A 26129-nucleotide genomic window follows, 5' to 3' on the forward strand; every position below is an offset into this window, starting at 1 on the left:
TTATTTTTTTTTTTTTTTTTTTTTTTTTTTTTTTTTTTTTTTTTTTTTTTTTTTTTGAGACGGAGTCTAGCTTTGTCGCCCAGGCTGGAGTGCAGTGGCCAGATCTCAGCTCACTGCAAGCTCCGCCTCCTGGGTTTACACCATTCTCCTGGCTCAGCCTCCCGAGTAGCTGGGACTACAGGCGCCCGCCACCTCGCCCAGCTGGTTTTTTGTATTTTTTTAGTAGAGACGGGGTTTCACCGTGTTAACCAGGATGGTCTCGATCTCCTGACCTTGTGATCCGCCCGTCTCGGCCTCCCAAAGTGCTGGGATTACAGGCTTGAGCCACCGCGCCCGGCCTGGAGCAGTCATTCTTTTGTTTCTTTACTTCACTCATAAACTTGCCTTCACTTTACTCTGTGGACTCATCCTGAATTCCTTCTTGCACAAGGTCCAAGAACCCTCTCTTGGGGTCTGGATCGGGGATCCCTTTCTGGTAATGCTTCAGCACCTCATTTGGCTCTAGATAGAGTAAGTATCTTTTTTCTTCCTATTGATCCTTCCAAACTATCTATCCTTCTTTTGACTTTGAAAACCCTAACTCTCTTGAGTTCATGTCTTCAGACTTTACCACCTAATCTCTCTTCTAATAGTTGTCATCTTTCAAAATCTCTTCCTGTCTCTCATCATTCTTTGATGACTTTATCATCTGGTTTATTGTATTTGATTTCCTCCATTATTCCTACAATCCTGTTGGGTTTGTTGTCCTTGTAGATTGTCCACCCAATACCCTGGTCTCTCAATTTCTTGAACTTCTCTACTCCAAATATCTTCTTCACTCCATTGCAACCAGCCATGGCCATTCCTACAGCCACACCATAGACATTATTAGCAATCAATACCAATAGCCTTTAAAATCTCTGGATAGCAAGCACTATCCTACTGTCTGATTATCATATTTTGAGCCTCGATCTCACTCCTACCAGTTCCCTTGGAACTGTTCTTTGACCCTATAGGGACATTCAATCCATTGACCCTACTGATTTTATTTTTTAATTTCCCTAACTTTCATATTGTTATTTATCTTCTTGTTAAGCTAGTTTCCATGGTCTGGCACTTGAGCCAGATTCTTGCAGAAAACCTGAACTTTCTTGTTTCCCTTTCTCTCCATTGAACACATCTGAAAAAACCCACCCCTTCTGAAACTCGATTATCTTCCTATGCTGTAACTACACCTGAGAAACTAGTGTTACTAGAGGAAATTCATAAAACCGTGATGACTGGACTTGCCTAAAGTTTCCCACTGTAAATCCCAAATGGAATCCAATGCTGCTAGATGATGCTGTTTCACTTCCCTGGTACATTCACCCTCCTACACTGTAGGACAATCTTTTTTCTAAAACCTCCATTTTTCATCCCATTCACTCCCAGCCAATAACCTTGGCCAAGGAAATGTAACGAACTTAGAATTGCCTCATCTTCCCATCACTAAACCTACCAATCTACTTGCATCTGTACCCTCCACATATTTTATGTTTCCTTCTGAATACTGGAAGTAGTGTTTCTGCTTCTGATGTCCAGCCCGTCTGTTGGTATCTTAGATCACATCACATCCACATTTGTTTACTCAAGGACCTCAATACTGGAGTTACACTCTCTCAATTATTGTTTTTTTTTCCATCATGGAATTATTCCTAATGGTATATAAACATGTTTTATTATTAATCATCCCTTTAATCCCATGATTTGAGAGAACCTAAAAAAAAAAAAAAAAAATGTATTCCCTTGACTTCACATCATCCTTGTATGTTTTATTTCTTTCCCTCTCTTCATAGTCTTCAAACTATTTATTTATTCTTCCTGTTTCTACTTTCTCATTTTTTTCCTTTCATATGCCCATTCCAACTACACTTTTTTGTACCCACCACTCGGTTGAAATAGATCCTATCCAGTTTATCAATAGCATCTAATATAGTGGTCAATTTTCTGTCTGAATCTAATTCAGCCTCTCGCTAGCATCTGACACAGTTCTCTTTCCTTCTTTTTTTCATGTTTAATGATGTTTATTGTTTGCTTCACAAATGAAGCATGTTAGTCAATAATTCTGAAGTTATGATTATTAATAGATAATGAAAGCCTATTCAAAATTCACTTTACTCTTTAATGATGTAGCTTTTCACTTGGAAATTTCTCTGCAGTCTCTCAATAATTCACATGTGGAGATAATTGAATATATGACATGTTTTGAAGGGTAATTTCTAATTGAGTAGATACATATTTCCTTTTTTGAAACCCTTTCTTCTCTATGCCATCACATTTTCCTCCAGATTTTATCTGATTTTCCTCTGGCTTCCCTTTTCAGACCTTTGCTTGTTCTGGAAAGGGAAACAAGTGAGGTAGGAAGAAAATCTTTACTCCACTTCTGTGTTGGAATGTCCCTGCATTGGGAGCACAGACTCTTGAGTCCAATTGCTTGAGTTTAAATTCTGATTCTGTCACTTCCTAGCTGTATGACCTTGAGAAATTTATTGTATCATTTCCCTTTTTGAAAAATGAAAAATCATAGTACCTGTTTCTTAGAGATGTGGTAAAGATTAAATGAGTTTGGCTGGGCACGGTGGCTCACACCTGTAATCTCAGCACTTCGGAGGCTGAGGCAGGCGGATTGCTTGAGCCCAGGAGTTCAAGACCAGCCTGCAACATGGCAAGGCCCCATCGCTACAAAAACTTAAAAAGCCGGGTGTGGTGGCCTGCACCTTTGGTCCCAGCTACTCAGGAGGCTGACGCTGGAGGATCACTTGGACCCAGAAGTTCAAGGCTGCAGTGGGCCATGATCATACCATTGCCATCCAGCCTGGGCAACAGAGTGAGACTATCTTAAAAAAAAAAGTAAACATAGACCATCTTAGTGTCTGTTTATAGTAAGTGCTTTATTAATGGCTATACTAATGGTAGCTATTGTTATTTCCCAAGCTTTTAAATTTGGTGCTGAAATGGAAGGGGACTCACCTTTTGGGTTATGGAGCTGGAAAATGCCGGTTAATGATTGCTGGTGATCCTTTCCCCACCATGTGGAAAAAGTCTGCATGAGAGGAGATTGAGGTTAACACATGAAAGGAGTCAAGAAAAAGGGAGTAGAAGGGAGTAGTATAATAGTCAACATTCTTGATTATGAACAACAGATCCATTCCAAATAGTCCAAAAAATAAGCAAAACTGGATTTATTAAAAGATATTAGGTAGCTCAAGGAATTTCCAGAATTACTGGAAAACAGGCTTGAAAGTTCATTGCCATGGACATTGAAGCTAAGAACACTGGCTGATCTCACTGAAAAATTATACTGGCAAAAACATCATTCCTACTACCTATTGCCAATTGATATGGCCCCAACCCTGAACCTGAAGCCGTAATCTGTGTTGCTGTTGCCCCAGAAGAACTAGATTCCTTGACCACTGTTCTTGTCAGGAAATCAGTCTGCCAGTGTGAGGCCATCACTGATTATAACTCCCCTCCACATTCGAGTCTCTTGTAGTTATATCTGTTTGGCAATGCCTAGATCATACACCTTTACTCTAAATGCAAAGAAATCCAGTAAATGTAATTTGTACTTTTAGAAGAAAGGATTAACAATGTGGAAAACTATAAAAATGTGAAAATGTTTTTCAGCAGCTATAAATAATATATTTCTAATATAGATTCCTGTGGTAGAGAGGGGGACTTGTTGACTTCATGTGAAATCCTTGGATCCAGCTGGACTTAAGACTACTCTTTGGAACTTCATGTTTTATGAAACAATAAAGTTCTTCCCTTAGTTGAGCTAGTTTGAGTTAGCTTTTTGTCAGTTCTATTTAATGTTCTTATTAATGCAGCTTCCAACCTTTCCGATCCGAGGTTCACTACTGCAGTATCCCCATAATTGGTCTCTTGCCCCCCACACCCACCCTTCTATCTTTTCTCTTCTCTAGAGTCAGGTACTTTTTCATAAATATAACTCTATTTATGTCATTCTTCTGCCCAAAACTCTAAATGGCTTTCTGTTGCTTTTTGATAACAACCAAGGTTCCAACATAGCATATGCTCTCTATAACTGGCCTTTGCTTACTTTTACAGGCTTACCTTTTTGCTGAATTTTCTGCGCAAGTCTTGTTGGCCTTAATTTTGTTCCTTAAACATAGCAACTTCTCATCTTACCAAGGCCTTCAGACAGGCTGTTTCTTGCCCCTAGAGAGCTCCTTTCACTCTGTCATTGTCCCTTATCCTCCCACTGCTCAGTCCCCAGCAATCTCCTCTTTTTCTTTCGTCTTTCAATTTAGAATGTTACTTCATGAATGTCATTAGAATGGGAGCTCTTTGGAGCCAGGAAATTTGTCTGTTTTGTTCACTGTTTTTGCCCACTGCCTAGAGCAGTGAATGTGGAATGAACAAATGAGGGAGGAAGGGTTTCATCCTCCCAATCCATGAGATTTCCTCTTATTTTTCCAGCATGCCCAAAGCCTGCAATTTTTTATTAAAATCGGCATTCATACCAAAGCACACCGCTATACTTAGGATGTTTTTCCCCCAAACCTTGAAATTTGGTCTTCAGTGTTGGAGGTGGGACCCTAATGAGAGCTGTTTGGGTCATGGGGGCAGATTCATCATGAATGGCTTGGTTCCATCCTCACAGTGACGAGTGAATTCTCGCTGTTAGTTCCCACCAGAGCTGGTTGTTAAAAAGATCCTGGTACCTCCCTCCCCTCTCTTTCTTGCGTCTTCTCTCACCACGTGATCTCTGCATACACTGGCTCCCCTTTGACTTCCACTGTGAATGGAAGCAACCTGAGGCTTTTATCAGATGCCCAATCTTTCAGCCAGCAGAACTATGAGCCAAATAAACATTTTTTTCTTTATAAATTACTCAATCTCAGGTTTTCCTTTATAGCAATGCAAATGGACTAAGACAGAAACTATCAACAGAATGAGAAAGCAACCATGGAATGGTAGAAAATATTTGCAAATCTTATATCTGATAAGGGATAATATCCAGAGTATATAAAGAACTCCTACAACTCAACAGTAACAACAAAAAATCCAATTTAAAAATGGGGAAGGGACTTAAATAGACATTTCTCCAAAGAATGTATGCAGGTATCTAATACATGTGAGAAGATGCCTAACACCACTAATCATTTGGTAAATGAAAATCAAAATCACAATGTGATACCACTTCATACTGGCTATTATTAAAAACAAAAAAAAAAAAACCCGAGAAAATAACAAGTGTTGATGAGGATATAGAGAAATAAGGGCACTAGGGCATTACTGGCAGGCATGTAAAATTGTGCACCCTCTGTGAAAAATGGTATAGTGGTTTCTCAAAAAATTAAAAATAGGCTTATCATATGATCCAGCAATTCCACTTCTGGGTATACTCAAAATATTTGAAGGCAGGGACTCAAACAGATAATGGTACAACAATGTTCACAGTAGCATTATTCACAATAGCCAAAAGTTGGAAAGAACCCAAGTGCCCATCAATGGATAAACAAAATGTGATATTTACATATAACATAATTATTATTCAACCTTAAAAAGTAATGACATTCTGACACTTGCTACAACCTGGATGAACCTTGAAGACATTATCCTAAGGGAAATAAACCAGAAACGAAAGGACAAATATTGTATAATTCCACTTGTGTGAGATATCTAGCAAAGTCAAATTCATAAAGACAACAGATAAAATGGTCAAAAGAGGTGGAGGGCAGAGGGAAAAGGAGGATTATTATTTATTGGGCACAGAATTTCAGTTTGACAAGATAAAAAAGGGTCTGGAGATGGATGTTGGTGATGGTTACACAACAATGTGAATGTGTTTAATGCCACTAAACTGCACACCTAAAAATGTTCTAAAATGGTACATTTTTGTTATGTATATTTTACAATAAAAAATGTAAAATTAATAAAATAATAAAAAATGTGAAATCTTATATTTTCTACTAAATGTAAGTTTAATGGGGACAGGAACCTTGTCTTTTTCACTGCTGTATCCCCAGCATCTAGCATAGTATGTGGGGCATAGTAGGATCATTTGTTGGAACTGAATGAATGCCCGAAGTTGGGGAGAAACCAGGTTTCTATTCAGGGAATATTGGACAAAAGCCAGTGTAGCATTTTGTGGCATATCTCCTTCTGTGCTTCTCCAAAGTCACTAAGCCAAATCGTAACTTCTCAGGATCTTAGTTTCCATGTCTCTAAAGTTTGGTGGATAGTCTTTGACCGTCCTTTCAGTGGGATTCTTGAGAGAACTGAATGATGCGCTCTGGAGGGGAACTTCTAGTACATGGAATTACTCAGCTGTCTTTTGCATGTGTCCCAGTCCTGGGTTCTTCCCTGAGGTGCCCAGTCACCCTGTCCTTGCCGCCAGTTAACCATCCACCCCTTCTCCACCCGATACGTCTCAGCTGCTGCCATTCTTTCTCCGATACTGGAGGCACTGGGGCTGCATTGTGCTTTAAAAGGATGGACCATAAAGCCTTTGTTAAGTTGCCCGTACATCCTTTATGTCTCTACATATATCAGATTGTAAGCCCCCAGAGGAGCAGAGCCAAGTTGTTAACTCACATTCACGGTTCTAAATTCAGTGCAGTGAGCAGATCGGGTTTATCCTCATGACGATGATGAAGAGGAATTGGAAGACTTTTCTTCCATTATATCAAGTGCAGCTACTGAATTTTATAGGGTCCTCTTAGAATTTTCTGGATGGTTTCCTTTTTTTCACTTGAATACCTTATTCCCCTAGAGTGAAATGCATAGGGATAGAGAGGTAAGTGGTCTGAAAACAAATGTACTGTAATACATTCACTTTGGCTACAAAAATAAAACAACCCAAACCTAGTTTTTCTTGCAGTCTTTAAATCCAGATGGTAGTAAAATTTGACATTTCAATTCTGTTTGTGAAATTCATTTTGTTTTTAAATTGGGAAGAACTATAGAGCTAAAAATTGCCTGAAGCACTGGGAAAGCCTGGTGAGACCTCTTTAGGAGTGTTATTAATAAGGACTTGGTATTTTAAAGTGGATTTGGAGGCACTGTAGATAGAGACTATCAACAACTACAATGGATTTGAACAAGGACCCTGATACCAAGAAGCCACATCCCTACTCCATACCTAAAATGAAAGAGACAGAGGATTGGCCTGGAGAATGCAAGGAAAAAAGAAATCTGGACAAAAATAGAGACTGTTTTGGTAGCCAAATTTAGTTAATATTTTTTTAAAGAACCAATTCCCTAGTGAGCTTGGAGCTGAAAATTTAGCATTAGAATTCCACTTTTAGTTGGCACATAACTATTTACATTAACTATATAGTAAAATATTTATAGTTCTCATTCCATAAGGTAGGTTATCATTCTCAACAAGACTGTCTTTATAAAGTTCTGAAATTAACAATCATGTAAGGCCTTTTTACAAATAAATGTCTGAACTATAAGGATTCAGCTTAATTAAACTTAATATTTAGGGGCCCAGAGTGATCAAAATCAGGTAAGATGCCCCCCTTACAGAATAGTTTATTGGCGAGGCTTATTTCTGATGGTGTCTGCTCTCTCTATATTTCTGGAGAAAAGCATAGAAACAAATCAGTGTCTATGTTGTAAGCAGTGTACCAGTTAAGTTTCCTGTGGTTGAAAGTGAAGGAAACTCAACCAAACGGAATTAATCAAAAAGGGAATTTATAGGCATTTGTAACTGGTCCGGTGAGGAGCCTCATTTACCTGTTGCTTGACTCAGGTGCCCAGAGATATTTCCAGCACCAGGTGTCACCTCATTTTCTCTCTCTTCCACATGTTGGCCTCATTCTTAGATAAAGTCTCCTCTCATGGTTGTAAGAAAGCTGCAGATTGGCCAGGTGTGGTGGCTCACGCCTGTAATCCTAGCACTCTGTGAGGCTGAGGTGGGCAGATCATGAGGCCAGGAGATCGAGACCATCCTGGCTAACATGGTGAAACCCCATCTCTACTAAAAATACAAAAAATTAGCTGGGTGTGGTGGTGCGCGCCTGTAGTCCCAGCTACTGGGGAGGCTGAGGCAGGAGAATGGCGGGAACCCGGGAGGTGGAGCTTGCAGTGAGCCGAGATTGCGCCACTGAACTCCAGCCTGGGCGACAGAGCAAGACTCCATCTAAAAAAAAAAAAAAAAAAACAAGAAAAAGACTAAAGAAAAGAAAGCTGCAGCCTCCCAAGACTTCACATTCCCAAGACTTCAAGTCTACTGAGGAAGAGAGGACATCTCACCCTCAGCAGATAAATTCATAAAGACAGAAAATAAAATGGTGGCTGACAGAGGCCCTGCATTTGGTTCTCAGTGGCCTGAATTAGGACATGTGCCCATCCTTGAATCAATTATTTTGTATAAGTGGGTTGAATCTGCAGCTTAACTTAGTCCAGTCATGGCTCACACTGGATTTAGGAGTGGGACAAGACATCCAAACCACATGGCCCAAGATTGGTGGAAAAGTGGTTCCATTAAGGAGAATTATGATAGTTATAGGGACCAAAACAACAGATATCAGCTATAAAGTTGTATTTAATATAAGTACTCAGGATTTTTATAGAATATTTACAAATATTGACTTTATAATTTGCTAGGATATACAAAAAATGCATAAAAAGTCTTCTCTTTTTGGTTTCTTATGGCATGAGAAACCATCTAATTCTTAGCGTTGATGCATTATAAGAGTTTTATGCTTTCTGACTCTCATGTATTTAATTATGAAGGTCTGAGTACCTGACTGCTTTGATATATTGTAGAAAAATATGTTAATGAGCTATTTTCTCCACACCTTTTTCCTGGGAAATGTACAGTCTTTGGATATGGAGAGAATGAATTTCTTCAGATTCTCCTTCCTTTTGCTAACCACTTTCTATATTTGGACCAAAAGGAGAAAGAGTTATTTCTGGCACTGGGCTGAAGAAAATCCTTCTGTGTGTGAGTATTGCTACCATATACATAAACTGTGTATTTGTGTGTGCAATGACAGTTGCATCTTCCTTCACTGGCTCTGGTACAAGTTCTTATTCTCTGATTCTTTATTTCCTTATATGTCTCTTCTTCCTCTCCATAATGCATAATACATATATGTGTGTACATGTATGTATGAATGTGTATGTATACATAGGTGATATTAAAAATATTTAACAAATAAAATTACATGAAAGTCTACCAGTCAAAGTGGATGTCAGCCATAAACAACCAGTACCACACTGTACGGGGACACAGGAGCTGAATATAAGCCTATATGGGCTTTGTATCATGGGAACAAAAAAATTATTAACAGGTGAATTTCCAAAGATTCCTGCCCCAACTCTCCCAATGAAGATGGGGAGGGGAGTGGAGAACAGAGAGAGCACATGAATTGGATGAATTGTCCTTGGGAAAAAAGGAGTAAAAGAGAAAAATATCCATTACTTGTTAGGACACCACACATCAGTGGATGTGATATGATGGGAGAAAATCTGTTTAAAGGTGAGAGGAATTAGAGGTGAGGAAGAAGCAGCAGAGGAAGAGATAGTGAGAAAACTGCATGGATGAGAGAGTTACTTGGGGTTGGAAAAAGACAGTCTCCGAAGGGTTTCAGATAGAATGAAGTGGCAAGTTGAGAAATTTTAATGTGTTTCTTTGGATTATGTGTTTGCTTTCTCTTTTAATATCCTTTGAGAAGTGCAAGAATATTGCTGTAATATTTCCCTGGAACTAGATGATTTGGGTCTACAGGTTTTAAAGGATTATACACCAAAAACAGATGTGTTAGAGCTTTTGGTAATTCTGTTTCTCTGCCCATCGTTTCTGCTGAAGGGGTGGGACATGGTGGCCATGTTTTGTGCCTGCCAACTCTTACCTTTTTGTGACTTACTGAACTAGGGAAGGGTTCCTGGCTCAAGAATTGGCCTTAAATTGACCAGCAACTATGCTGTGATCTGGTAAAACAAAAAACAAAAAACAAAAAACAAAAACAAAAAACAAACAAAAACACGCTGGTCCACTCAGCTTTCTCCTTTGGGGAATTTGTACCGTGAATACCAGTGCATTCATTCAGTTGTTCAACTGTGGTTAGTTACAAGTACCTAATGTCCATTGATGCTCTCCAGGGTACTGCTAATGAAAGAAGGGCAATTTTAAATACACAGATGAGGCAATTTCAGGTGATGAAAAGTGCTCTAAAATAGTTAAAGTGGAGATTTCACAGAATGTTGTTGGGACAGTGAGCTACTTTAGCTAGGCTGGGCAGAGAGGGCTTCTCAGGTGGTGGTTGAGCTGAGACTTGAATAGCATAAAGAGCCAGAAGAATTCTGTGGCAGTCAGAAGGGACAGCAACGTCAGAGGCTCTGAAGTGGGAACAAGTTTGGCATGGTTGCCTGGAGAGTAAGTGAGTGGCAGTAGGGGAGGTGGGTGGTGGCATGACTGTGAAGATGAAGCCAACGCCTGATGTTCCAGAGTCATGAGGGCCCTGGTTAGGAGTTTGAATTTTATTCTAAGTGCACTGAGAAGCCATGGAGGGTTTGAAGCAGGGCAACAACATGGTCTGTGAATAATGAAGACATTTACTGAGAGAGGAACACATCTAGGGGAGAAATCAAGAAGGAAAGAGTTTACAGTGGGAGCTACCACTGAGAGCTCTGATTGGGAAATATATGTGTACACTGAGGCCGTGAAGAAGCAGAAACCATGCTTTAGATGAAGAAGCAGAGATTCCAAGCTAGAACGGATAGGCTGAGGAAGAGAACAGCAGAACTAGGTTGTGAATGAGAGTGAGGTAGAGAGAGTGGTCAATATTTCAGCTGTTTCTGTGGTGGCTTCCTAGTCGCCCTGAGAGCTGTATGTATCACGGTTCCTCTGAGATCCCCTTTTCCCTTACTGCTCCATTGATTCTTTCAGTAAACCACCCCTTCCCCTTTAAAAGCTACCTTGAGGGACTTTGTTACTAGAAACTAAAGCTAGCTAACTAAAATGAATGGGATCATACTATACATAGTCCTTTGTAACTTGTGTTATTTCCTCATCATGATGGAACAGATGTCTTTCATGTCAGTAGATGATAAAACTACACCATCACTTTTGTGGCACATGGTATTTATGTTGGACACTTCTTGCTCCCACACTTCACATCTTCTCAGTTTTACTCTGGCCATTACATAGGTGTTACCTTTCATGTACCTGCTTTAGCTGCGCCATGTATTTGTCAGTTTCTGCCCTGGGGCTTCTCACACCCCACATGGGAAACTTGGGACCCATTTAACACTTGAGTTTGTGTAGACTTGGAAGTGTGAGGGTGTTAATCCTCATGGGAAAACCCTTGACCAATGGAAGATGGGAGCCTGTGGCTAAATGCTCCCCAATTCTATCTCTTAGGCTGACAATTCAAAGGGGCACATTCTACACGGTTTCTTAGAGCCCCTCATTTGAATCAAGCTCTAGTTTCCCATACTTTCTAGTTTGATAATGTACCTTAATAGTGGATTTCTTTGTTTCCAGTTCCATTTCTCCTAGTTTCCCACTACTTTTCCTTTGGTTGACTCCCCAAAATAAACTACCTCCATGCAAGTTCCTGCCCTCTGCTTTCTGGCTGGAACCTAGGCTAACATAGTATTGCATTGCCTGAATGCATCCAAATGTAGTGTTTCTTTATTGATGGACATTTAGATTATTTCCTTTTTTCATTGTTATAACCAATGTTGTGATACATTCTTATGCACACATTTTTGTATATTTCCTTGCATCTTTATTTCATTACAAAAAATTACTATAAATGAAATTGCAGTCTATTACTGATCAACAGCAGGAATGCACATCTTTTTGTTTGTTTGTTTGTTTGTAAAGACCAGATCTTGCTCTGTCACCCAGGCTTCAGTGCAGTGGCACCATTATAGCTCACTGCAGCCTCGACCTCCTGGGCTCAAGTGATCCTTCTGCCTCAGCTGGGACTACGGGTACGTACCACCACACCCAGCTAATTTTTAAATTTTTTTCTAGAAAAGGGGTTTCCCTATGTTGCCCAGGCTGGTCTTGAACTTCTGGGCTCAAGCAATTGCCCCACTTCAGCCTCCCAAAGTGCTGGGATTATAGGCATGAGCCATTGCACACAGCCTCACGCATGTACATCTTAACGGCTTTTGGTACTTGCTAGAACCAAAACATTTGTATTTAACAGTTTCACATGCTTGTGGGAAAAATTAGCCACTAATGGGAGGACATTGTCTATACAAATTATCCGAAATAACTGATTACATGTTGAGGGCTGGCTGCATTCCATAACTATAAGCTAATAACTCAGTTGTGACTAAGGTAGAGAGACTTACTTCACTTGGTACAAATCAAACTTAACAGTGAGTTCTTTGGGCTTGACTTTGAGTCTTTTTAACACTATGAAGTAAGAATGGTGAGAGATCAAAAATTAATCTGAGAGAGTCACTTTATGTATTTTAAGATGATTGCCCTGGTGGTATCACTGCCCAAGAAAGTTTGCAAGCACACAAAGACCTTTAATCTCTAATGCTTAAGCTTACTACAATAACATTTTTCTTAAGAGAGAAAAAGGGGCACCAACAATTTAGAATTCCCTATGTCATTATAACTAAAAAAAAGTTGCCCTAGGACTTCTTTTCTCAAAGAAGCTGTCAAAATTGACCCAAAGTAATCCTCCTAAACTCTATGTCCTTGGTGAAGGTGTATCTCACCTTTACTTTTACTGTAGTGAAAATAAAGTGGAAGTTATCAAGTAAGCAGAGAAAACTGTGTAATAACTTTTGATACCATATCATATTAAATCTGTTCTAATCTGTTCTTATGATTGTATTGCCTTGATTACTTACATTTTAGAAAGCCTTATATTTCATGGTGCATAGGTAGGTGGCTTATAGTTGATAATATTTGGTGACTGGTTTCCACAAAGGGTTGCTCAGTTGATGCTTGCTTAGAAGTATAGCTATTTCTACAGTAAATAAGATTCTACTTACATCATTTTGGCTTATAGCACTTTTCCCACTTTTTTTTTTTTTTGATTTGAGATAGCATCTCTCCGTGTCCCCCAGGCTGGAGTGTAGTGGCATGATCTTGGCTCACTGCAATCTCCACCTCCTGGGTTCAAGTGATTCTCCCCATCAGCCTCCTGAGTAGCTGAGATTACAGGTGTGCACCAACATGCCCACCTAATTTTTGTATTTTTAGTAGAGACAAGGTTTCATCATGTTACCCAGGCTGGTGTTGAACTCCTAGGCTCAAGCGGTCCACCTGCCTCTGCCTCCCAAAGACTTTTCCCATTATCTTGACATGCAATAAAAATGTTGGGCATTAGCGTCTTGGTCAAGAGTGAAACTCTTTATAATAGCATTGCTTCTATGGAAAAATTAAAGTCTATTTATGTTTTATTGATTTGAAATAACTTTTACAGGAACTTAACTCACATAAATTAAAAATTGCTTGTCTTACAGGTCTTTTTTCTCTTTGTGTAAACTTATGGGATACGTGGTCACAAACATTAATGCAGTTTAAAGTTGTTTTTAAGTAGTATGCCTTTTAATTAAGTTTGTACAGAAGAGGTGGATCCAGATCTTGGAGGATGGGACATGCCAGTCGGGGGAGTTTGAGGTGGGTTGTGTGGAGCCATTGAAGCTTTTGAGAATTTAAGTAACCAGAATAAATCAGAATTTTTGAAACTGTAATTGGGTCATTGAAAGAAGACAGGGAGATCTGTTAGAAAACTGGTTTAGGCATGAGATAAGGAAGGCCTGAGCTAATGTGCTGGCTTTGGAAGCAAACATAAAGAGGGAAAGGGATAAAGGCAATATCTGAAAGGACATAGAATGCTGAGTAAAAGTGAGGCATGAGGAGAAATGGTCAGAAGGACTGCAATTTTGTGTTTGAGGGAGTGAGGGTAGGGATTTGGCTTTTCTTTTGTCTGTCTTTTCTTTTGAGACGGAGATTTCACTCTTGTTGCCCAGGCTGGAGTGCAGTGGTGTGATGTTGGCTCACTGCAACCTCTGCCTCCTGGGTTCAAGCAATTCTCCTGCTTCAGCCTCCTGAGTAGCTGGGATTACAGGTGCCTGCCACCACACCCAGCTAATTTTTGTATTTTTTAGTAGAGATGGGGTTTCCCCACATTGACCAGGATGGTCTTGAACTCCTGACCTCAGGTGATCCACTTGCCTCAGCCTCCCAAAATGCTGGAATTACAGGTGTGAGTCACCGCGCCCGGCCTGGCTTTTCTACCACTATTATCTACAGGTCTAAAACAGTGCTTGGCATGTAGGAGGTACTCAATAAATATTTGCTGAAACAATGAAGGGCATTTGTATCATCAAAAATGAGATAAAGTTACCCATATGACATTCTCAAATTAATTCCTCCCTTAATATTTGTGTATCACCCACTTGGCACTCAGTGTGAATATTTACCAACCATATAGTGTGGCTTTTTCTCTCACCAGTAGGCCTAATTTGGCAGACTGGTTTTGTAGCATGGTAGCCCTTCATCTTCCTCTTGGAGTGAATTTTAGCTTCCCTAAAGGGTGATGTTTGCATAATTCTTCCTTCATCTTTGGAACAAGAACGTTACTTGCTGGTAGACCTTACTACTCATTTCCTTCCTCCGTAAAGTCATGAAGAGCAATGCGTTGCATTAGTATTTGCTTGCTTTGTGTGGTGTATGGGAACTGGAAGGAAAGGGTTCACTTGCAGGGAAGCCTAAGGAGCCAGGGCTTATGCCCAGAAATCCTTCATCAAATAAGGATTTATGGAATACAAGGACAGTCTAGAAGGGTAGAATCTCTGTCCTTGGGAAATTTAAGTAGAGGAGGCCAAAATGGTACGGTGGAAAGAGTCTAAACAGGAAATAAAGAAAACTCATGTGACATTGAGCAACTTACAATTTTCTTGGGTTTTATTTCCTTCATATGTTAAAAAAGAGAGACTTGGGTTAAAGACCCTTTCAAGCCCTAAAGCCTATAATTCTTTTTCTGACCTTAAAAACATTGATGAACTATCATTTATTCCTCACCATCTCTTCTGTCTAGCTTCCTTCTGAATACTTCGCCTGTGTTGCATGTTCCTCCCAGCACTTTAAGCCCTAACCAACATTCTGATTGTGCTCATAGCGTATAATCATGGCAGCAAGTCTTCCTCATTTATTCAGACTTAATAACTTAGTCTATTTAAGTTAGGCAAAACATTTGGTGTGTTTGGAACAGCTAGTTTGGTAGGATTGTAAAGGTGCCAGAAATTTATTAGGAGCTGCCTCAGACACATCAGCCTGTCTGCCCTTAGTGTCTGTGACCCACATATTTACACCCCAGTCTGTTTCCTCTGAGTCACAACATTCCACTTAGGACTTGGTGGCTGTGGTTGGCCTTATCAACTCTAGTCCATCACCTGGAATCATTTTTCTTGCCTAATGCCACATGGACACATAGTCCTATCATAAGCATTAAAGAGTAAGCAGATGTCTTGTTAGGTGGCATCTCTTCTTGCTATTAAGGAAGGCCTGAGCTCGCTCTTACATTCTTTGTTCAACAGATTTGTTACTGGACCACTGCCTATTCTGTTTTTAAAAAGCTATTATAGCATTTTTCCTCTCTGAGAAAATTCCTTGATAAATACATATAGGACTGTTGACAACAGATTCTTTTGTGTTTATTAAATTTGAGAAGTGGTTTTAACAAGGAGCTTAACAAGGAGGGCATGGTTTTAAGCTGACAATGTATTACTGGCTATAAAATACAGGGGAAGGCTGGGAATGGTGGCTTATGCCTATAATCCCAGCACTTTGGGAGGCCAAGGTGGGTGGATGGCTTGAGCCCAGGAACTTGAGACCAGCCTGGGCAACATAGGAAGATACTGTCTCTATAGAAAAATAAAAATAAAAATAAAAATAAAAATAAAAATAAAATAAAATAAAATAAAATAAAATAATACAGGTGAAGACCGAACTAGAATGCAGGGCCTGAGTAGAACTTCTAAACTTTGTTTATAAATGTAATAGTATTGAGTCCCTAAAAAAAGACACTGTCTTTGAGAAGAACACATAAATGTTTAGAGATACCATATACCCAAAGGGAAGTATTACTCTGTTTTTCGTTGTTGTTATTTCAGATGCTTGGCTTACTGTCTGGAATTAGTAGCTATTGCATCTGGGTATTTATAGAGTTCTATTGGGAGCTGTTAATGAACCCTTCATTCAAATCTAAGACTAACCAAGACTTTCAATTTCAGAGCTTTTTTCCTAGGAGAACTGATTTAGAAACTTGGAAAATGCATTTCTTCACAAACATGGCATAAACTTTCATAATATATGGACAAAAACAAGTCTCATTAAGGCCACATGCCTTAAAGGGTGCCTACTTGGGTAACTATAGTCAGATAGAATCCACCCAGTCCAAGTGCCTGCGATTGGGGCAGATTAACTCCTGTCTAGTCTCATTCAAGCACATGTTGCTCAGGGCTTCCATTTCTTGACCTAGTGCTCCTCTGGGTGTCATGGATGTATGAGTTTGTTGGTAAGTCCTCAAGAGGCAGTTTATATGGGATTTAATAAAGTTTTGAGGATGAATAGATGTCCATCTGTTAGATGCTGCAAGGTTGATGTGTAGGCTTTGTCAATGGTGCACTCTCACTCTACAGCTCCTCAGCTTGGCTGATATGTGGTTTTCATTAGAATAGTGCTGCGTGGTTGATGAGTATTGGCTCAGATTCCATACAGTTCTCTGGTATTAGTTATCATGTACTTCTTTCATGTCTATTCCTCTTCTTTACCAGCAAAGTCACCCACCACCACGTGATCCTCAGTTAACCTGGGAGATGAAGAGGGGATCATTTGCCTCTCTCTATTCTGTTTCCAATCTATTATTATGACATAAGCTCCATGCCCTGCTTCCTTCATTCTTGCTGTAGCTGTTCTAATTCTCTGTAAGGCAATATGGATGCCTCAGATTGAGTAGGATAGGGTCACTCCAAGGAAGTACAGAACATTTTTTTAAAAACCACAAAGGTGGCTTGGGTGCAGTGGCTCATGCCTGTTATCCCAGCACTTTGGGAGGCTGGGGCAGGCAGATCATGAGATCAGGAGTTCGAGACCAGCCTGGCCAATATGGTAAAACCCTGTCTCTACTAAAAATACAAAAATTAGCTGGGTGTGGTGGTAGGCACCTGTAGTCCCAGCCACTCAGGAGGCTGAGGCAAGAGAATCGCTTGAACCCAGGAGGTGGAGGTTGCAGTGAGCTGAGATGAAGCCACTGCACTCCAGCCTGGGCGGCAGAGCGAGACTCCATCTCGAAAAACAAAAACAAAATCAAGACAACAAAAACCCCCCCACAAAGGTTAATATTTCAAGTTACTACTTCACTATATATCTCAATGCAATAATTCCTGGAAGGGATTCCTTAACTTGGAGTTTTATAAAGATGTCAAAAGTAATTGTTGAAACTATTGAACCTAGATTGTCAAAAGAAACCCTCCTGGTGATTAAAGCCTATGACTTAAAAAAAAAAAGAGTACCTCTTTTGTAGACGCCTTTTAGGGGTTCTGACATCCCTAAGAAGTTGATGAAAAACTGTAATTTGTGTGGCTTAGGGAAGAGATTAGATAAGGATTCTGTTCCTCTTGTTACATGTGGTCCAGAGAATCCTCTTCTAGACACTGAGTCCTTTATTCCTAATTCCTGTCTGATATGGTTTGGATTTGTGTTCCCACCCAAATCTCATCCAGAATTGGAGGAAGGGCCTGGTGGGAGGTGATTGGGTCATGGGAGTGAATTTCTCTCTTGCTGTTCTCGTGATAGTGAGTGAGTTCTCATGAGATCTGATGGTTTAAAAATGTGTGGCACTTCCCCCTTCATGCTCTCTCTCTCTCCTGCCACCATGTGAAGAAGGTCCTTGCTTCCCATTTGCCTTCTGCCATGATTGTAAGTTTCCTGAGGCCTACCAGTCATGCTTCCTGTTAAGCCTGTGGAATTGTGAGTCAATTAAACCTCTATTTTTTTTTTTTTTCCATAAATTACCCAGTCTAAGGTAGTTCTTTGTAGCAGTGTGAAAATGGACTAATACACTGCCTTTACTTGTGCATTGGCTTAAGTCTGGCATTAAGCCCTGAGCCTTTATCAGCTGGTTTCTCTGGGATGTTTTCCCTCTCTGTACTGCTCTACCAGAACTGGCAATGGATATGCAACAACACGATTGTCTTTATAATGGGCTCAATGTCAGTGTCTATGTCCTCCTTAGCAGATTAGCTCTTTTCGAGGGGTCAGACCCTTTTGTTCCACTGTGGTCAAGAGAGAGAAGTTTTACAGCTTTTTTGGTGGCTGTCTCGCCTTTTTTTCCCCATGCATATTCTGCTTGTGTATGGCTCACCTTTCTTGAAGTCCCCCTTGTGGTCAGTAACATAAGACACTGGAGTCCAGTGGCACGGTCTCAGCTCACTGCAACCTCCACCTCCCAGGTTCAAGTGATCTTGTGCCTCAGTCTCCTGAGTAGCTGGGATTACAGGCCCATGCCACCATGCCTGGCTAATTTTTGTATATTTAGTAGAGATGGGGTTTCACCATGTTGACCAGGCTGGTCTCGAACTCCTGGCCTCAAGTGATCCACCTGCCTCAGCCTTCAAAAGTGCTGGGATTACAGGCATGAGCCACTGCGCCTGGCCAACATACGACATCTTGAGCAATAACTTTATATATCTCCTGGGTATCAGTGGCTTGGCACATTGGCTTTTCATCACTTCATTTTTATTCTCCCATGAATTACATTTGTTCTGAAGAGTTTGGCCTCAGTTGAGACTGAGAAGTTAGTCACCTTGACTACTTCTTGGTATTGTCGTTGTAAATGTTATTTCCCAATGTGAAAGATGAGAACCTAGCTTTCTCTTACTTATGTGCCCTGCACCTATCACATATTTGCACACTTCCCATTCCTTCATCTTCCTAATATGGATATGTGGTGGTTTTAGTAGCATCGATATTCAGTGATTACATGATTATGATTATATAAATATTCAGTGATTACATGATATGCTTATATATATAAACCCATTTATCTGAGCCATGATAAAATTTTCTTCTCTGTACAACTTTTTATTTTCCCTGAAACTAATAATTTTTATGTTTATACATTTTTTGTCTTCTTTGTGATTATATGCTTATATCAGGGGTCAGCTAACTGTGTCTCAAAGGAAAAATCCAGTCTGTTACCTGTTTTTGCAAATAAATTTGTTTTGCTTATTGTTTATGTCTGCTTTTGCCCTACAACAGCAGAGTTAAGTAGTGTGATGGAGACCGTATGGCCTGAAAAACCTAAAATATTATCTGACCTTTTATAAGAAAAAATTGCAACCTCTAGCTTATTGTAATTCAACCTCAAACTACAAATGTAGTTTCTCTGCAATGTATTCAGAAGCATTCCGTATTCTACTGACTTCATTTCCTGGGGTAAGCTCTTCTGGAGCCTTCTGACTTGGTTTCTGACCTTTCAATTGGTCTGTTGTCCTATGGGCCTGGGACACAGCTGTCAGGCTTGTGTCCCCCTTTATCTTCCATCTGGAGATTCTCTTTGCTGTTTTCTGTGGTGCATCCTTTGTTAACTGTATGTCATGTCTTATTTCTTTTCTAGTGCTACTCTTTCATTTCAGTAGAACACATTCTCTTGCTTCCTGAAAAAGGATGAATGGAAAGTCAATTTTTTGAGACTTTGAACGTCTGAAGGTGCTTTTAAAAAAATCTTTCCTTCATATTTGACTAATAGTTTGGGTTGGTTTAAAATTGTAGGTTGGAGAAAATTTTCTTCTGCTTTTTTTTTTTTTGAGAGGGTCTTACTCTGTTGTCCAGGCTGGAGTTCAGTGACAATCATAAATCATAGTTCACTGCAACTTTGAACTGTTGGGCTCAAGTGATCCTCCCTCCTCAGCCTCCCAAGTAACTGGGACTACAAACATGTGCCCGTCACTCCCAGCCAGTTTTTTATTTTTAGTAGAGACAAGATCTCTCTGTGTTGCACAGGCTGGTCTTGAATTTCTGGCCTTGGGCGATCCTTCTGCTTTGACCTCCCAAAGTGCTGAGATGACAGGCATGAGCCACTACACCCAGATTCTGCTTTTGAAGACATTATTCCCTTATTTTCTAGCTTCCAATATTGTTGTTGGGATGTCTAAAGCCATTTTGATTCCATTTGTTTTCTATATGACTTTAAAGGAAGTCTCTTCAGTGTTTATTGTATTGTCTCTTTTTCCCATCCTCTGCCATTTCATAATGCTATGCCTTGCTGTGGATCTATTTTCATTAGTTAGGCAGGCATTTAGTGAGTCTTTTTAATCTGAAAATTCATGTCCTTCAGTTCTGAGGATTGTTCTTGAATTATGTAATTGATGTTTTCCTCCTGGGACATGCTTTAAGGCAGAGCTTTTTTTTTTTTTTTTTTTTTTAAAGAGAAAATATATTAACATTTATTAAGTGGAAGTGGATCATCATAAACTTCTTCAGGATGAGTAGGCTCAGGAGGGGAAAGAGGAGGGATTAATCCTACTGTCTTAGAATGGCAGAGGCAGAAGAAAATCTGCATATAAGTGGACCCACACAGTTTAAACCTGTGTTGTTCAAGCGTCAACTGTACATGTATGTAACACCTGAGCTGGGCATTATCCACAAGTCCTCAGGCTACACTCTTGCTTTTGACCATAGGAACCATGAGAAAATCTCAGGCATTTCTTCAGGCTCTGCCTCTCGCCCTTGGGTTTGAATCTGTTTTATTCTTTTTGGTAAACTTTTAAATTTTTTATTATTATACTTTAAGTTCTAGGGTACATGCGCACAATGTGCAGGTTTGTTACATATGTATACATGTGGCATGTTGGTGTGCTGCACCCATTAACTCGTCATTTACATTAGGTATTTCTTCTAATGCTATCCCTCCCCCTGGCCCCCACCCCACGACAGGCCCTGTTGTGTGATGTTCCCCGCCCTGTGTCCAAGTGTTCTCATTGTTCAATTCCCACCTATGAGTGAGAACACGCGGTGTTTGATTTTCTGTCCTTGTGACAGTTTGCTCAGAATGATGGTTTCCAGCTGCATCCATGTCCTGCAAAGGACATGAACTTATCCTTTCTTATGGCTGCATAGTATTCCATGGTATATATGTGCCACATTTCCTTAATCCAGTCTATCATTGATGGACATTTGGGTTGGTTCCAAGTCTTTGCTGTTGTGAATAGTGCTGCAGTAAACATATGTGTGCATGTGTCTTTATAATAGCATGATTTATAATCCTTTGGGTATATGCCCTGTAATGGGATGGCTGGGTCAAATGGTATTTCTAGTTCTGGATCCTTGAGGAATTGCCAAACTGTCTTCCACAATGGTTGAACTAGTTTACTCTCCCTCCAACAGTGTAAAAGCATTCCTATTTCTCCACATCCTCTCCAGCATCTGTTGTTTCCGGACTTTTTTTTTTTTTTTTTTGAGACAGAGTCTTGCTCTGTCACCCAGGCTGGAGTGCAGTGGCGTGATCTCAGCTCATTGCAACCTCTGCCTCCCGGGTTCATGCCATTCTCCTGCCTCAGCCTCCCAAGTAGCTGGGACTACAGGTGCCCGCAACCATGCCCGGCTAATGTTTTTGTATTTTTAGTAGAGATGGGGTTTCATCATGTTAGCCAGGATGGTCTTGATTTCCTGACCTCATGATCCACCTGCCTCAGCCTCCCAAAGTGCTGGGATTACAGGCATAAGCCACCACGCCTGGCTGTTTCCTGACTTTTAATGATTGCCATTCTAACTGGTGTGAGATGGTATCTCATTGTGGTTTTAAGATTTGTATTTCTCTGATGATCAGTGATGATGAGCATTTTTTCATGTGTCTCTTGGCTGCATAAATGTCTTCTTTTGAGAAGTGTCTGTTCCTATCCTTTGCCCACTTTTTGATGGGGTTGTTTTTTTCTTGTAAATTTGTTTAAGTTCTTTGTGGATTCTGGATATTAGAATGTACTCATATTGTCAGATGGATAGATTGCAAAAAATTCCTCCCATTCTGTAGGTTGCCTGTTCACTGTAATGGTAGTTTCTTTTGCTGTGCAAAAGCTCTTTAGTTTAATTAGATCCCATTTGTCTATTTTGGCTTTTGTTGCCATTGCTTTTGGTGTTTTAGTCATGAGGTCGTTGCCCATGCCTATGTCCTGAATGGTATTGCCTAGGTTTTCTTCTAGGGTTTTTATGGTTTTAGATCTGACATTTAAGTCTTTAATCCATCTTGAATTAATTTTTGTATAAGGTGTAAGGAAGGGGTCCAGTTTCAGCTTTCTATATATGGCTAGCCAGTTTTCCCAGTACCATTTATTAAATAGGGAATCCTTTCCCCATTTCTTGTTTTTGTCAGGTTTGTTGAAGATCAGATGGTTATAGATGTGCGGTGTTATTTCTGAGGCCTCTGTTCTGTTCCATTGGTCTCTGTTTTGGTACCAGTACCATGCTGTTTTGGTTACCGTAGCCTTGTAGTATAGTTTGAAGTGCAATGCCTCCAGCTTTGTTCTTTTTGCTTAGGATTGTCTTGGCAGTGTGGGCTCTTTTTTGGTTCCATATGAACTTTGAAATAGTTTTTTTCAATTCTGTGAAGAAAATCATTGGTAGCTTGATAGGAATGGCATTGAATCTGTAAATTACCTTGGGCAGTATGGCCATTTTCACGATATTGATTATTCCTATCCATGAGCATGGAATGTTCTTCCATTTGTTTGTGTCCTCTTTTATTTTGTTGAGCAGTGGTTTGTAGTTCTCCTTGAAGAGGTCCTTTACATCGCTTGTAAGTTGGATTCCTAGGTATTTTATTCTCTTTGTAGCAATTGTGAATGGGAGTTCGCTCATGATTTGGCTCTCTGTTTGTCTGTTATTGGTGTATAGGAATGCTTGTGATTTTTTGCACATTGATTTTGTATCCTGAGACTTTGCTGAAGTTGCTTATCAGCTTAAGGAGATTTTGGGCTGAGATGATAGGGTTTTCTAAATATACAATCATGTCACCTGCAAAGAGGGACAATTTGACTTCCTCTTTTCCTAATTGAATACCCTTTATTTCTTTCTCTTGCCTGATTGCCCTGGCCAGAACTTCCAACACTATGTTGAATAGGAGTGGTGAGAGAGGGCATCCCTGTCTTGTGCCAGTTTTCAAAGGGAATGCTTCCAATTTTTGCCCATTCAGTATGATATAGTCTGTGGGTTTGTCATAAATAGCTCTTATTATTTTGAGATATATTCCATCAATACCTAGTGTATGGAGAGTTTTTAGCATGAAGGGCTGTTGAATTTTGTTGAAGGCCTTTTCTGCATCTATTGAGATAATCACGTGGTTTTTGTCATTGGTTCTGTTTTATGTGATGGATTATGCTTATTGATTTGCATATGTTGAACCAGCCTTGCATCCCAGGGATGAAACTGACTTGATTGTGGTGGATAAGCTTTTTGATGTGCTGCTGGATTCAGTTTGCCAGTATTTTATTGAGGATTTTCGCATTGATGTTCGTCAGGTATATTGGTTTAAAATTCTCTTTTTTTATTGTGTCTCTGCCAGGCTTTGGTATCAGGATGATGCTGGTCTCATAAAATGAGTTAGGGAAGATTCCTTCTTTTTCTGTTGATTGGAATAGTTTCAGAAGGAATGGTACCAGCTCTTCTTTGTACCTCTGGTAGAATTTGTCTGTGAATCTGTCTGGTCGTGGACTTTTTTTGGTTGGTAAGCTATTAATTATTGCCTTAATCTGAGAGCCTGTTATTGGTCTATTTAGAGATTCAACTTCTTCCTGGTTTAGTCTTGGGAGGGTGTATGTGTCCAGGAATTTATCCATTTCTTCAAGATTTTCTAGTTTATTTGTGTAGAGCTGTTTTATCGTATTCTCTGATGGTAGTTTGTATTTCTGTGGGATCAGTGATGATATCACCTTTATCATTTTTTATTGCATCTATTTGATTCTTCTCTCTTTTCTTTGTTATTATTGTTGTTAGCAGTCTATCAAGTTTGTTGATCTTTTCAAAAAACCAGCTTCTGGATTCATTGATTTTTTTGAAGGGTTTTTTATGTCTCTATCTCCTTCAGTTCTGCTCTGATCTTAGTTATTTCTTGCTTTCTGCTATCTTTTGAATTTGTTTGCCCTTGCTTCTCTAGTTCTTTTAATTGTGATGTTAGGGTGTTGATTTTAGATCTTTCCTGCTTTCCCTTGTGGGCACTTAGTGCAATAAATTTCCATCTACACACTGCTTTAAATGTGTCCCAGAGATTCTGGTACGTTGTATGTTTGTTCTCATTGGTTTCAAAGAACGTCTTTATTTCTACCTTCATTTTGTTATTTACCCAGTAGTGATTCAGGAGCAGGTTGTTCAGTTTCCATGTAGTTGTGCAGTTTTGAGTGAGTTTCTTAATCCTGAGTTCTAATTTAAGTGCACTGTGGTCTGAGAGACAGTTTGTTGTGATTTCTGTTCTTTTACATTTGCTGAGGAGTGCTTTACTTCCAACTATGTGGTCAGTTTTGTAGTAAGTGAGATGTGGTGCTGAGAAGAATGTATATTCTGTTGATTTGGGGGTGAAGAATTCTGTAGATTTCTATTAGGTCTGCTTGATGCAGAACTGAGTTCAAGTCCTGGATATCCTTATTAACCTTCTGTCTCGTTGATCTATTTAATATTGGCAGTGGGGTGTTAAATTCTCCCATTATTTTTATGTGGGCATCTAAGTCTCTTTGTAGGTCTCTAAGGACTTGCTTTATGAATCTGGGTGCTCCTGTATTGGGTGCATATATATTTAGGATTGTTAGCTCTTCTTTTTGAATTGATCTCTTTACCATTATGTAATGACCTTCTTTATCTCTTTTGATCTTTGTTGGCTTAAAGTCTGTTTTATCAGAGAGTAGGATTGCAACTCCTGCTTTGTTTTCCTTTCCATTTGCTTGGTAAATATTCTTCCATCCCTTTATTTTAAGCCTATGTGTGTCTTTGCACATGAGATGGGTCTCCTGAATAGAGCACATTGATGAGTCTTGACTCTTTATCCAATTTGACAGTCTGTGTCTTTTAATTGTGGCATTTAGCCCATTTACATTTAAGGTTAATATTGTTATGTGTGAATTTGATCCTGTCATTATGATGCTAGCTGGTTATTTTGCTCGTTAGTTGATGCAGTTTCTTCATAGTGTCAATGGTCTTTATAATTTGGCATGTTTTTGCAGTGGCTGGTACCAGTTGTTCCTTTCCATGTTTAGTGCTTCCTTCAGGATCTCTTGTAAGGCAGGCCTAGTGGTGACAAAATCTCTCAGCATTTGCTTGTGTGTAAAGGGTTTTATTTCTCCTTCACTTATGAAGCTTAGTTTGGCTAGATATGAAATTCTGGGTTGAAAATTCTTTAAGAAGTTTAATGTTGGTCCCCACTCTCTTCTGGCTTGTAGAGTTTCAAGGCAGGGGAGTGTATACAGTTACCTGGGAGAATTTTTAAAATATTTTTTTTCCCCAAGCCCAAACCCCAATCTTAGAGTTTATGACATGTATCTGGGTATGACTCTCAGTTTATAGTTTGAAAAAGCTCTTGGGGTAGTTCTGAGAGGCACCCCTGGATAATAGCCATTACTTTGGGGTGATGACTCTTAGAGTATGATCTGAAGTGTATGGCATCATGGAGCAAAATGGTTTGGAAAAAATAATTTTAAAAATCAAACCTAGGCTCAATGAGTCCTCTGCAACCATCAGACATCACACTTAGTTGCTGGCTGACTTTGGGCAAGTATTAAATAGGGATAATGATGATGGGAATGACAATCATGATGATGGTGATAAAGTAGCGTGGGTTTTTGTGAGGTTAAATTTAAAAGTGCCTATCGAAATGCCTGGCAACATAGTAAGTCCTAGCCTTTCTCTCCCAAACCCCTACATGTGATAAGAAAAATAGATTAGTATTAGGATTGTTTCTGCACTTTAAAGGAACATGTAAACTATAGCCCGTGCTGTATCCGAAGGACAGTGGGTACCATGTTGTGCTCTGGTTGTGAGTAGTTCATACTTCACATTCTCACTGCACTTGGGAGCTTGGTTTATATTGTGTCAACTCACACGTATTTAGCTCTTATGTCACATTATAATTGCTCTCAGATAGTTTTGATGGACATATTGCCTA

This window comes from Theropithecus gelada, chromosome 5 (genome assembly GCF_003255815.1).
Source record: "Theropithecus gelada isolate Dixy chromosome 5, Tgel_1.0, whole genome shotgun sequence".
In the NCBI taxonomy this organism is placed as follows: domain Eukaryota; kingdom Metazoa; phylum Chordata; class Mammalia; order Primates; family Cercopithecidae; genus Theropithecus; species Theropithecus gelada.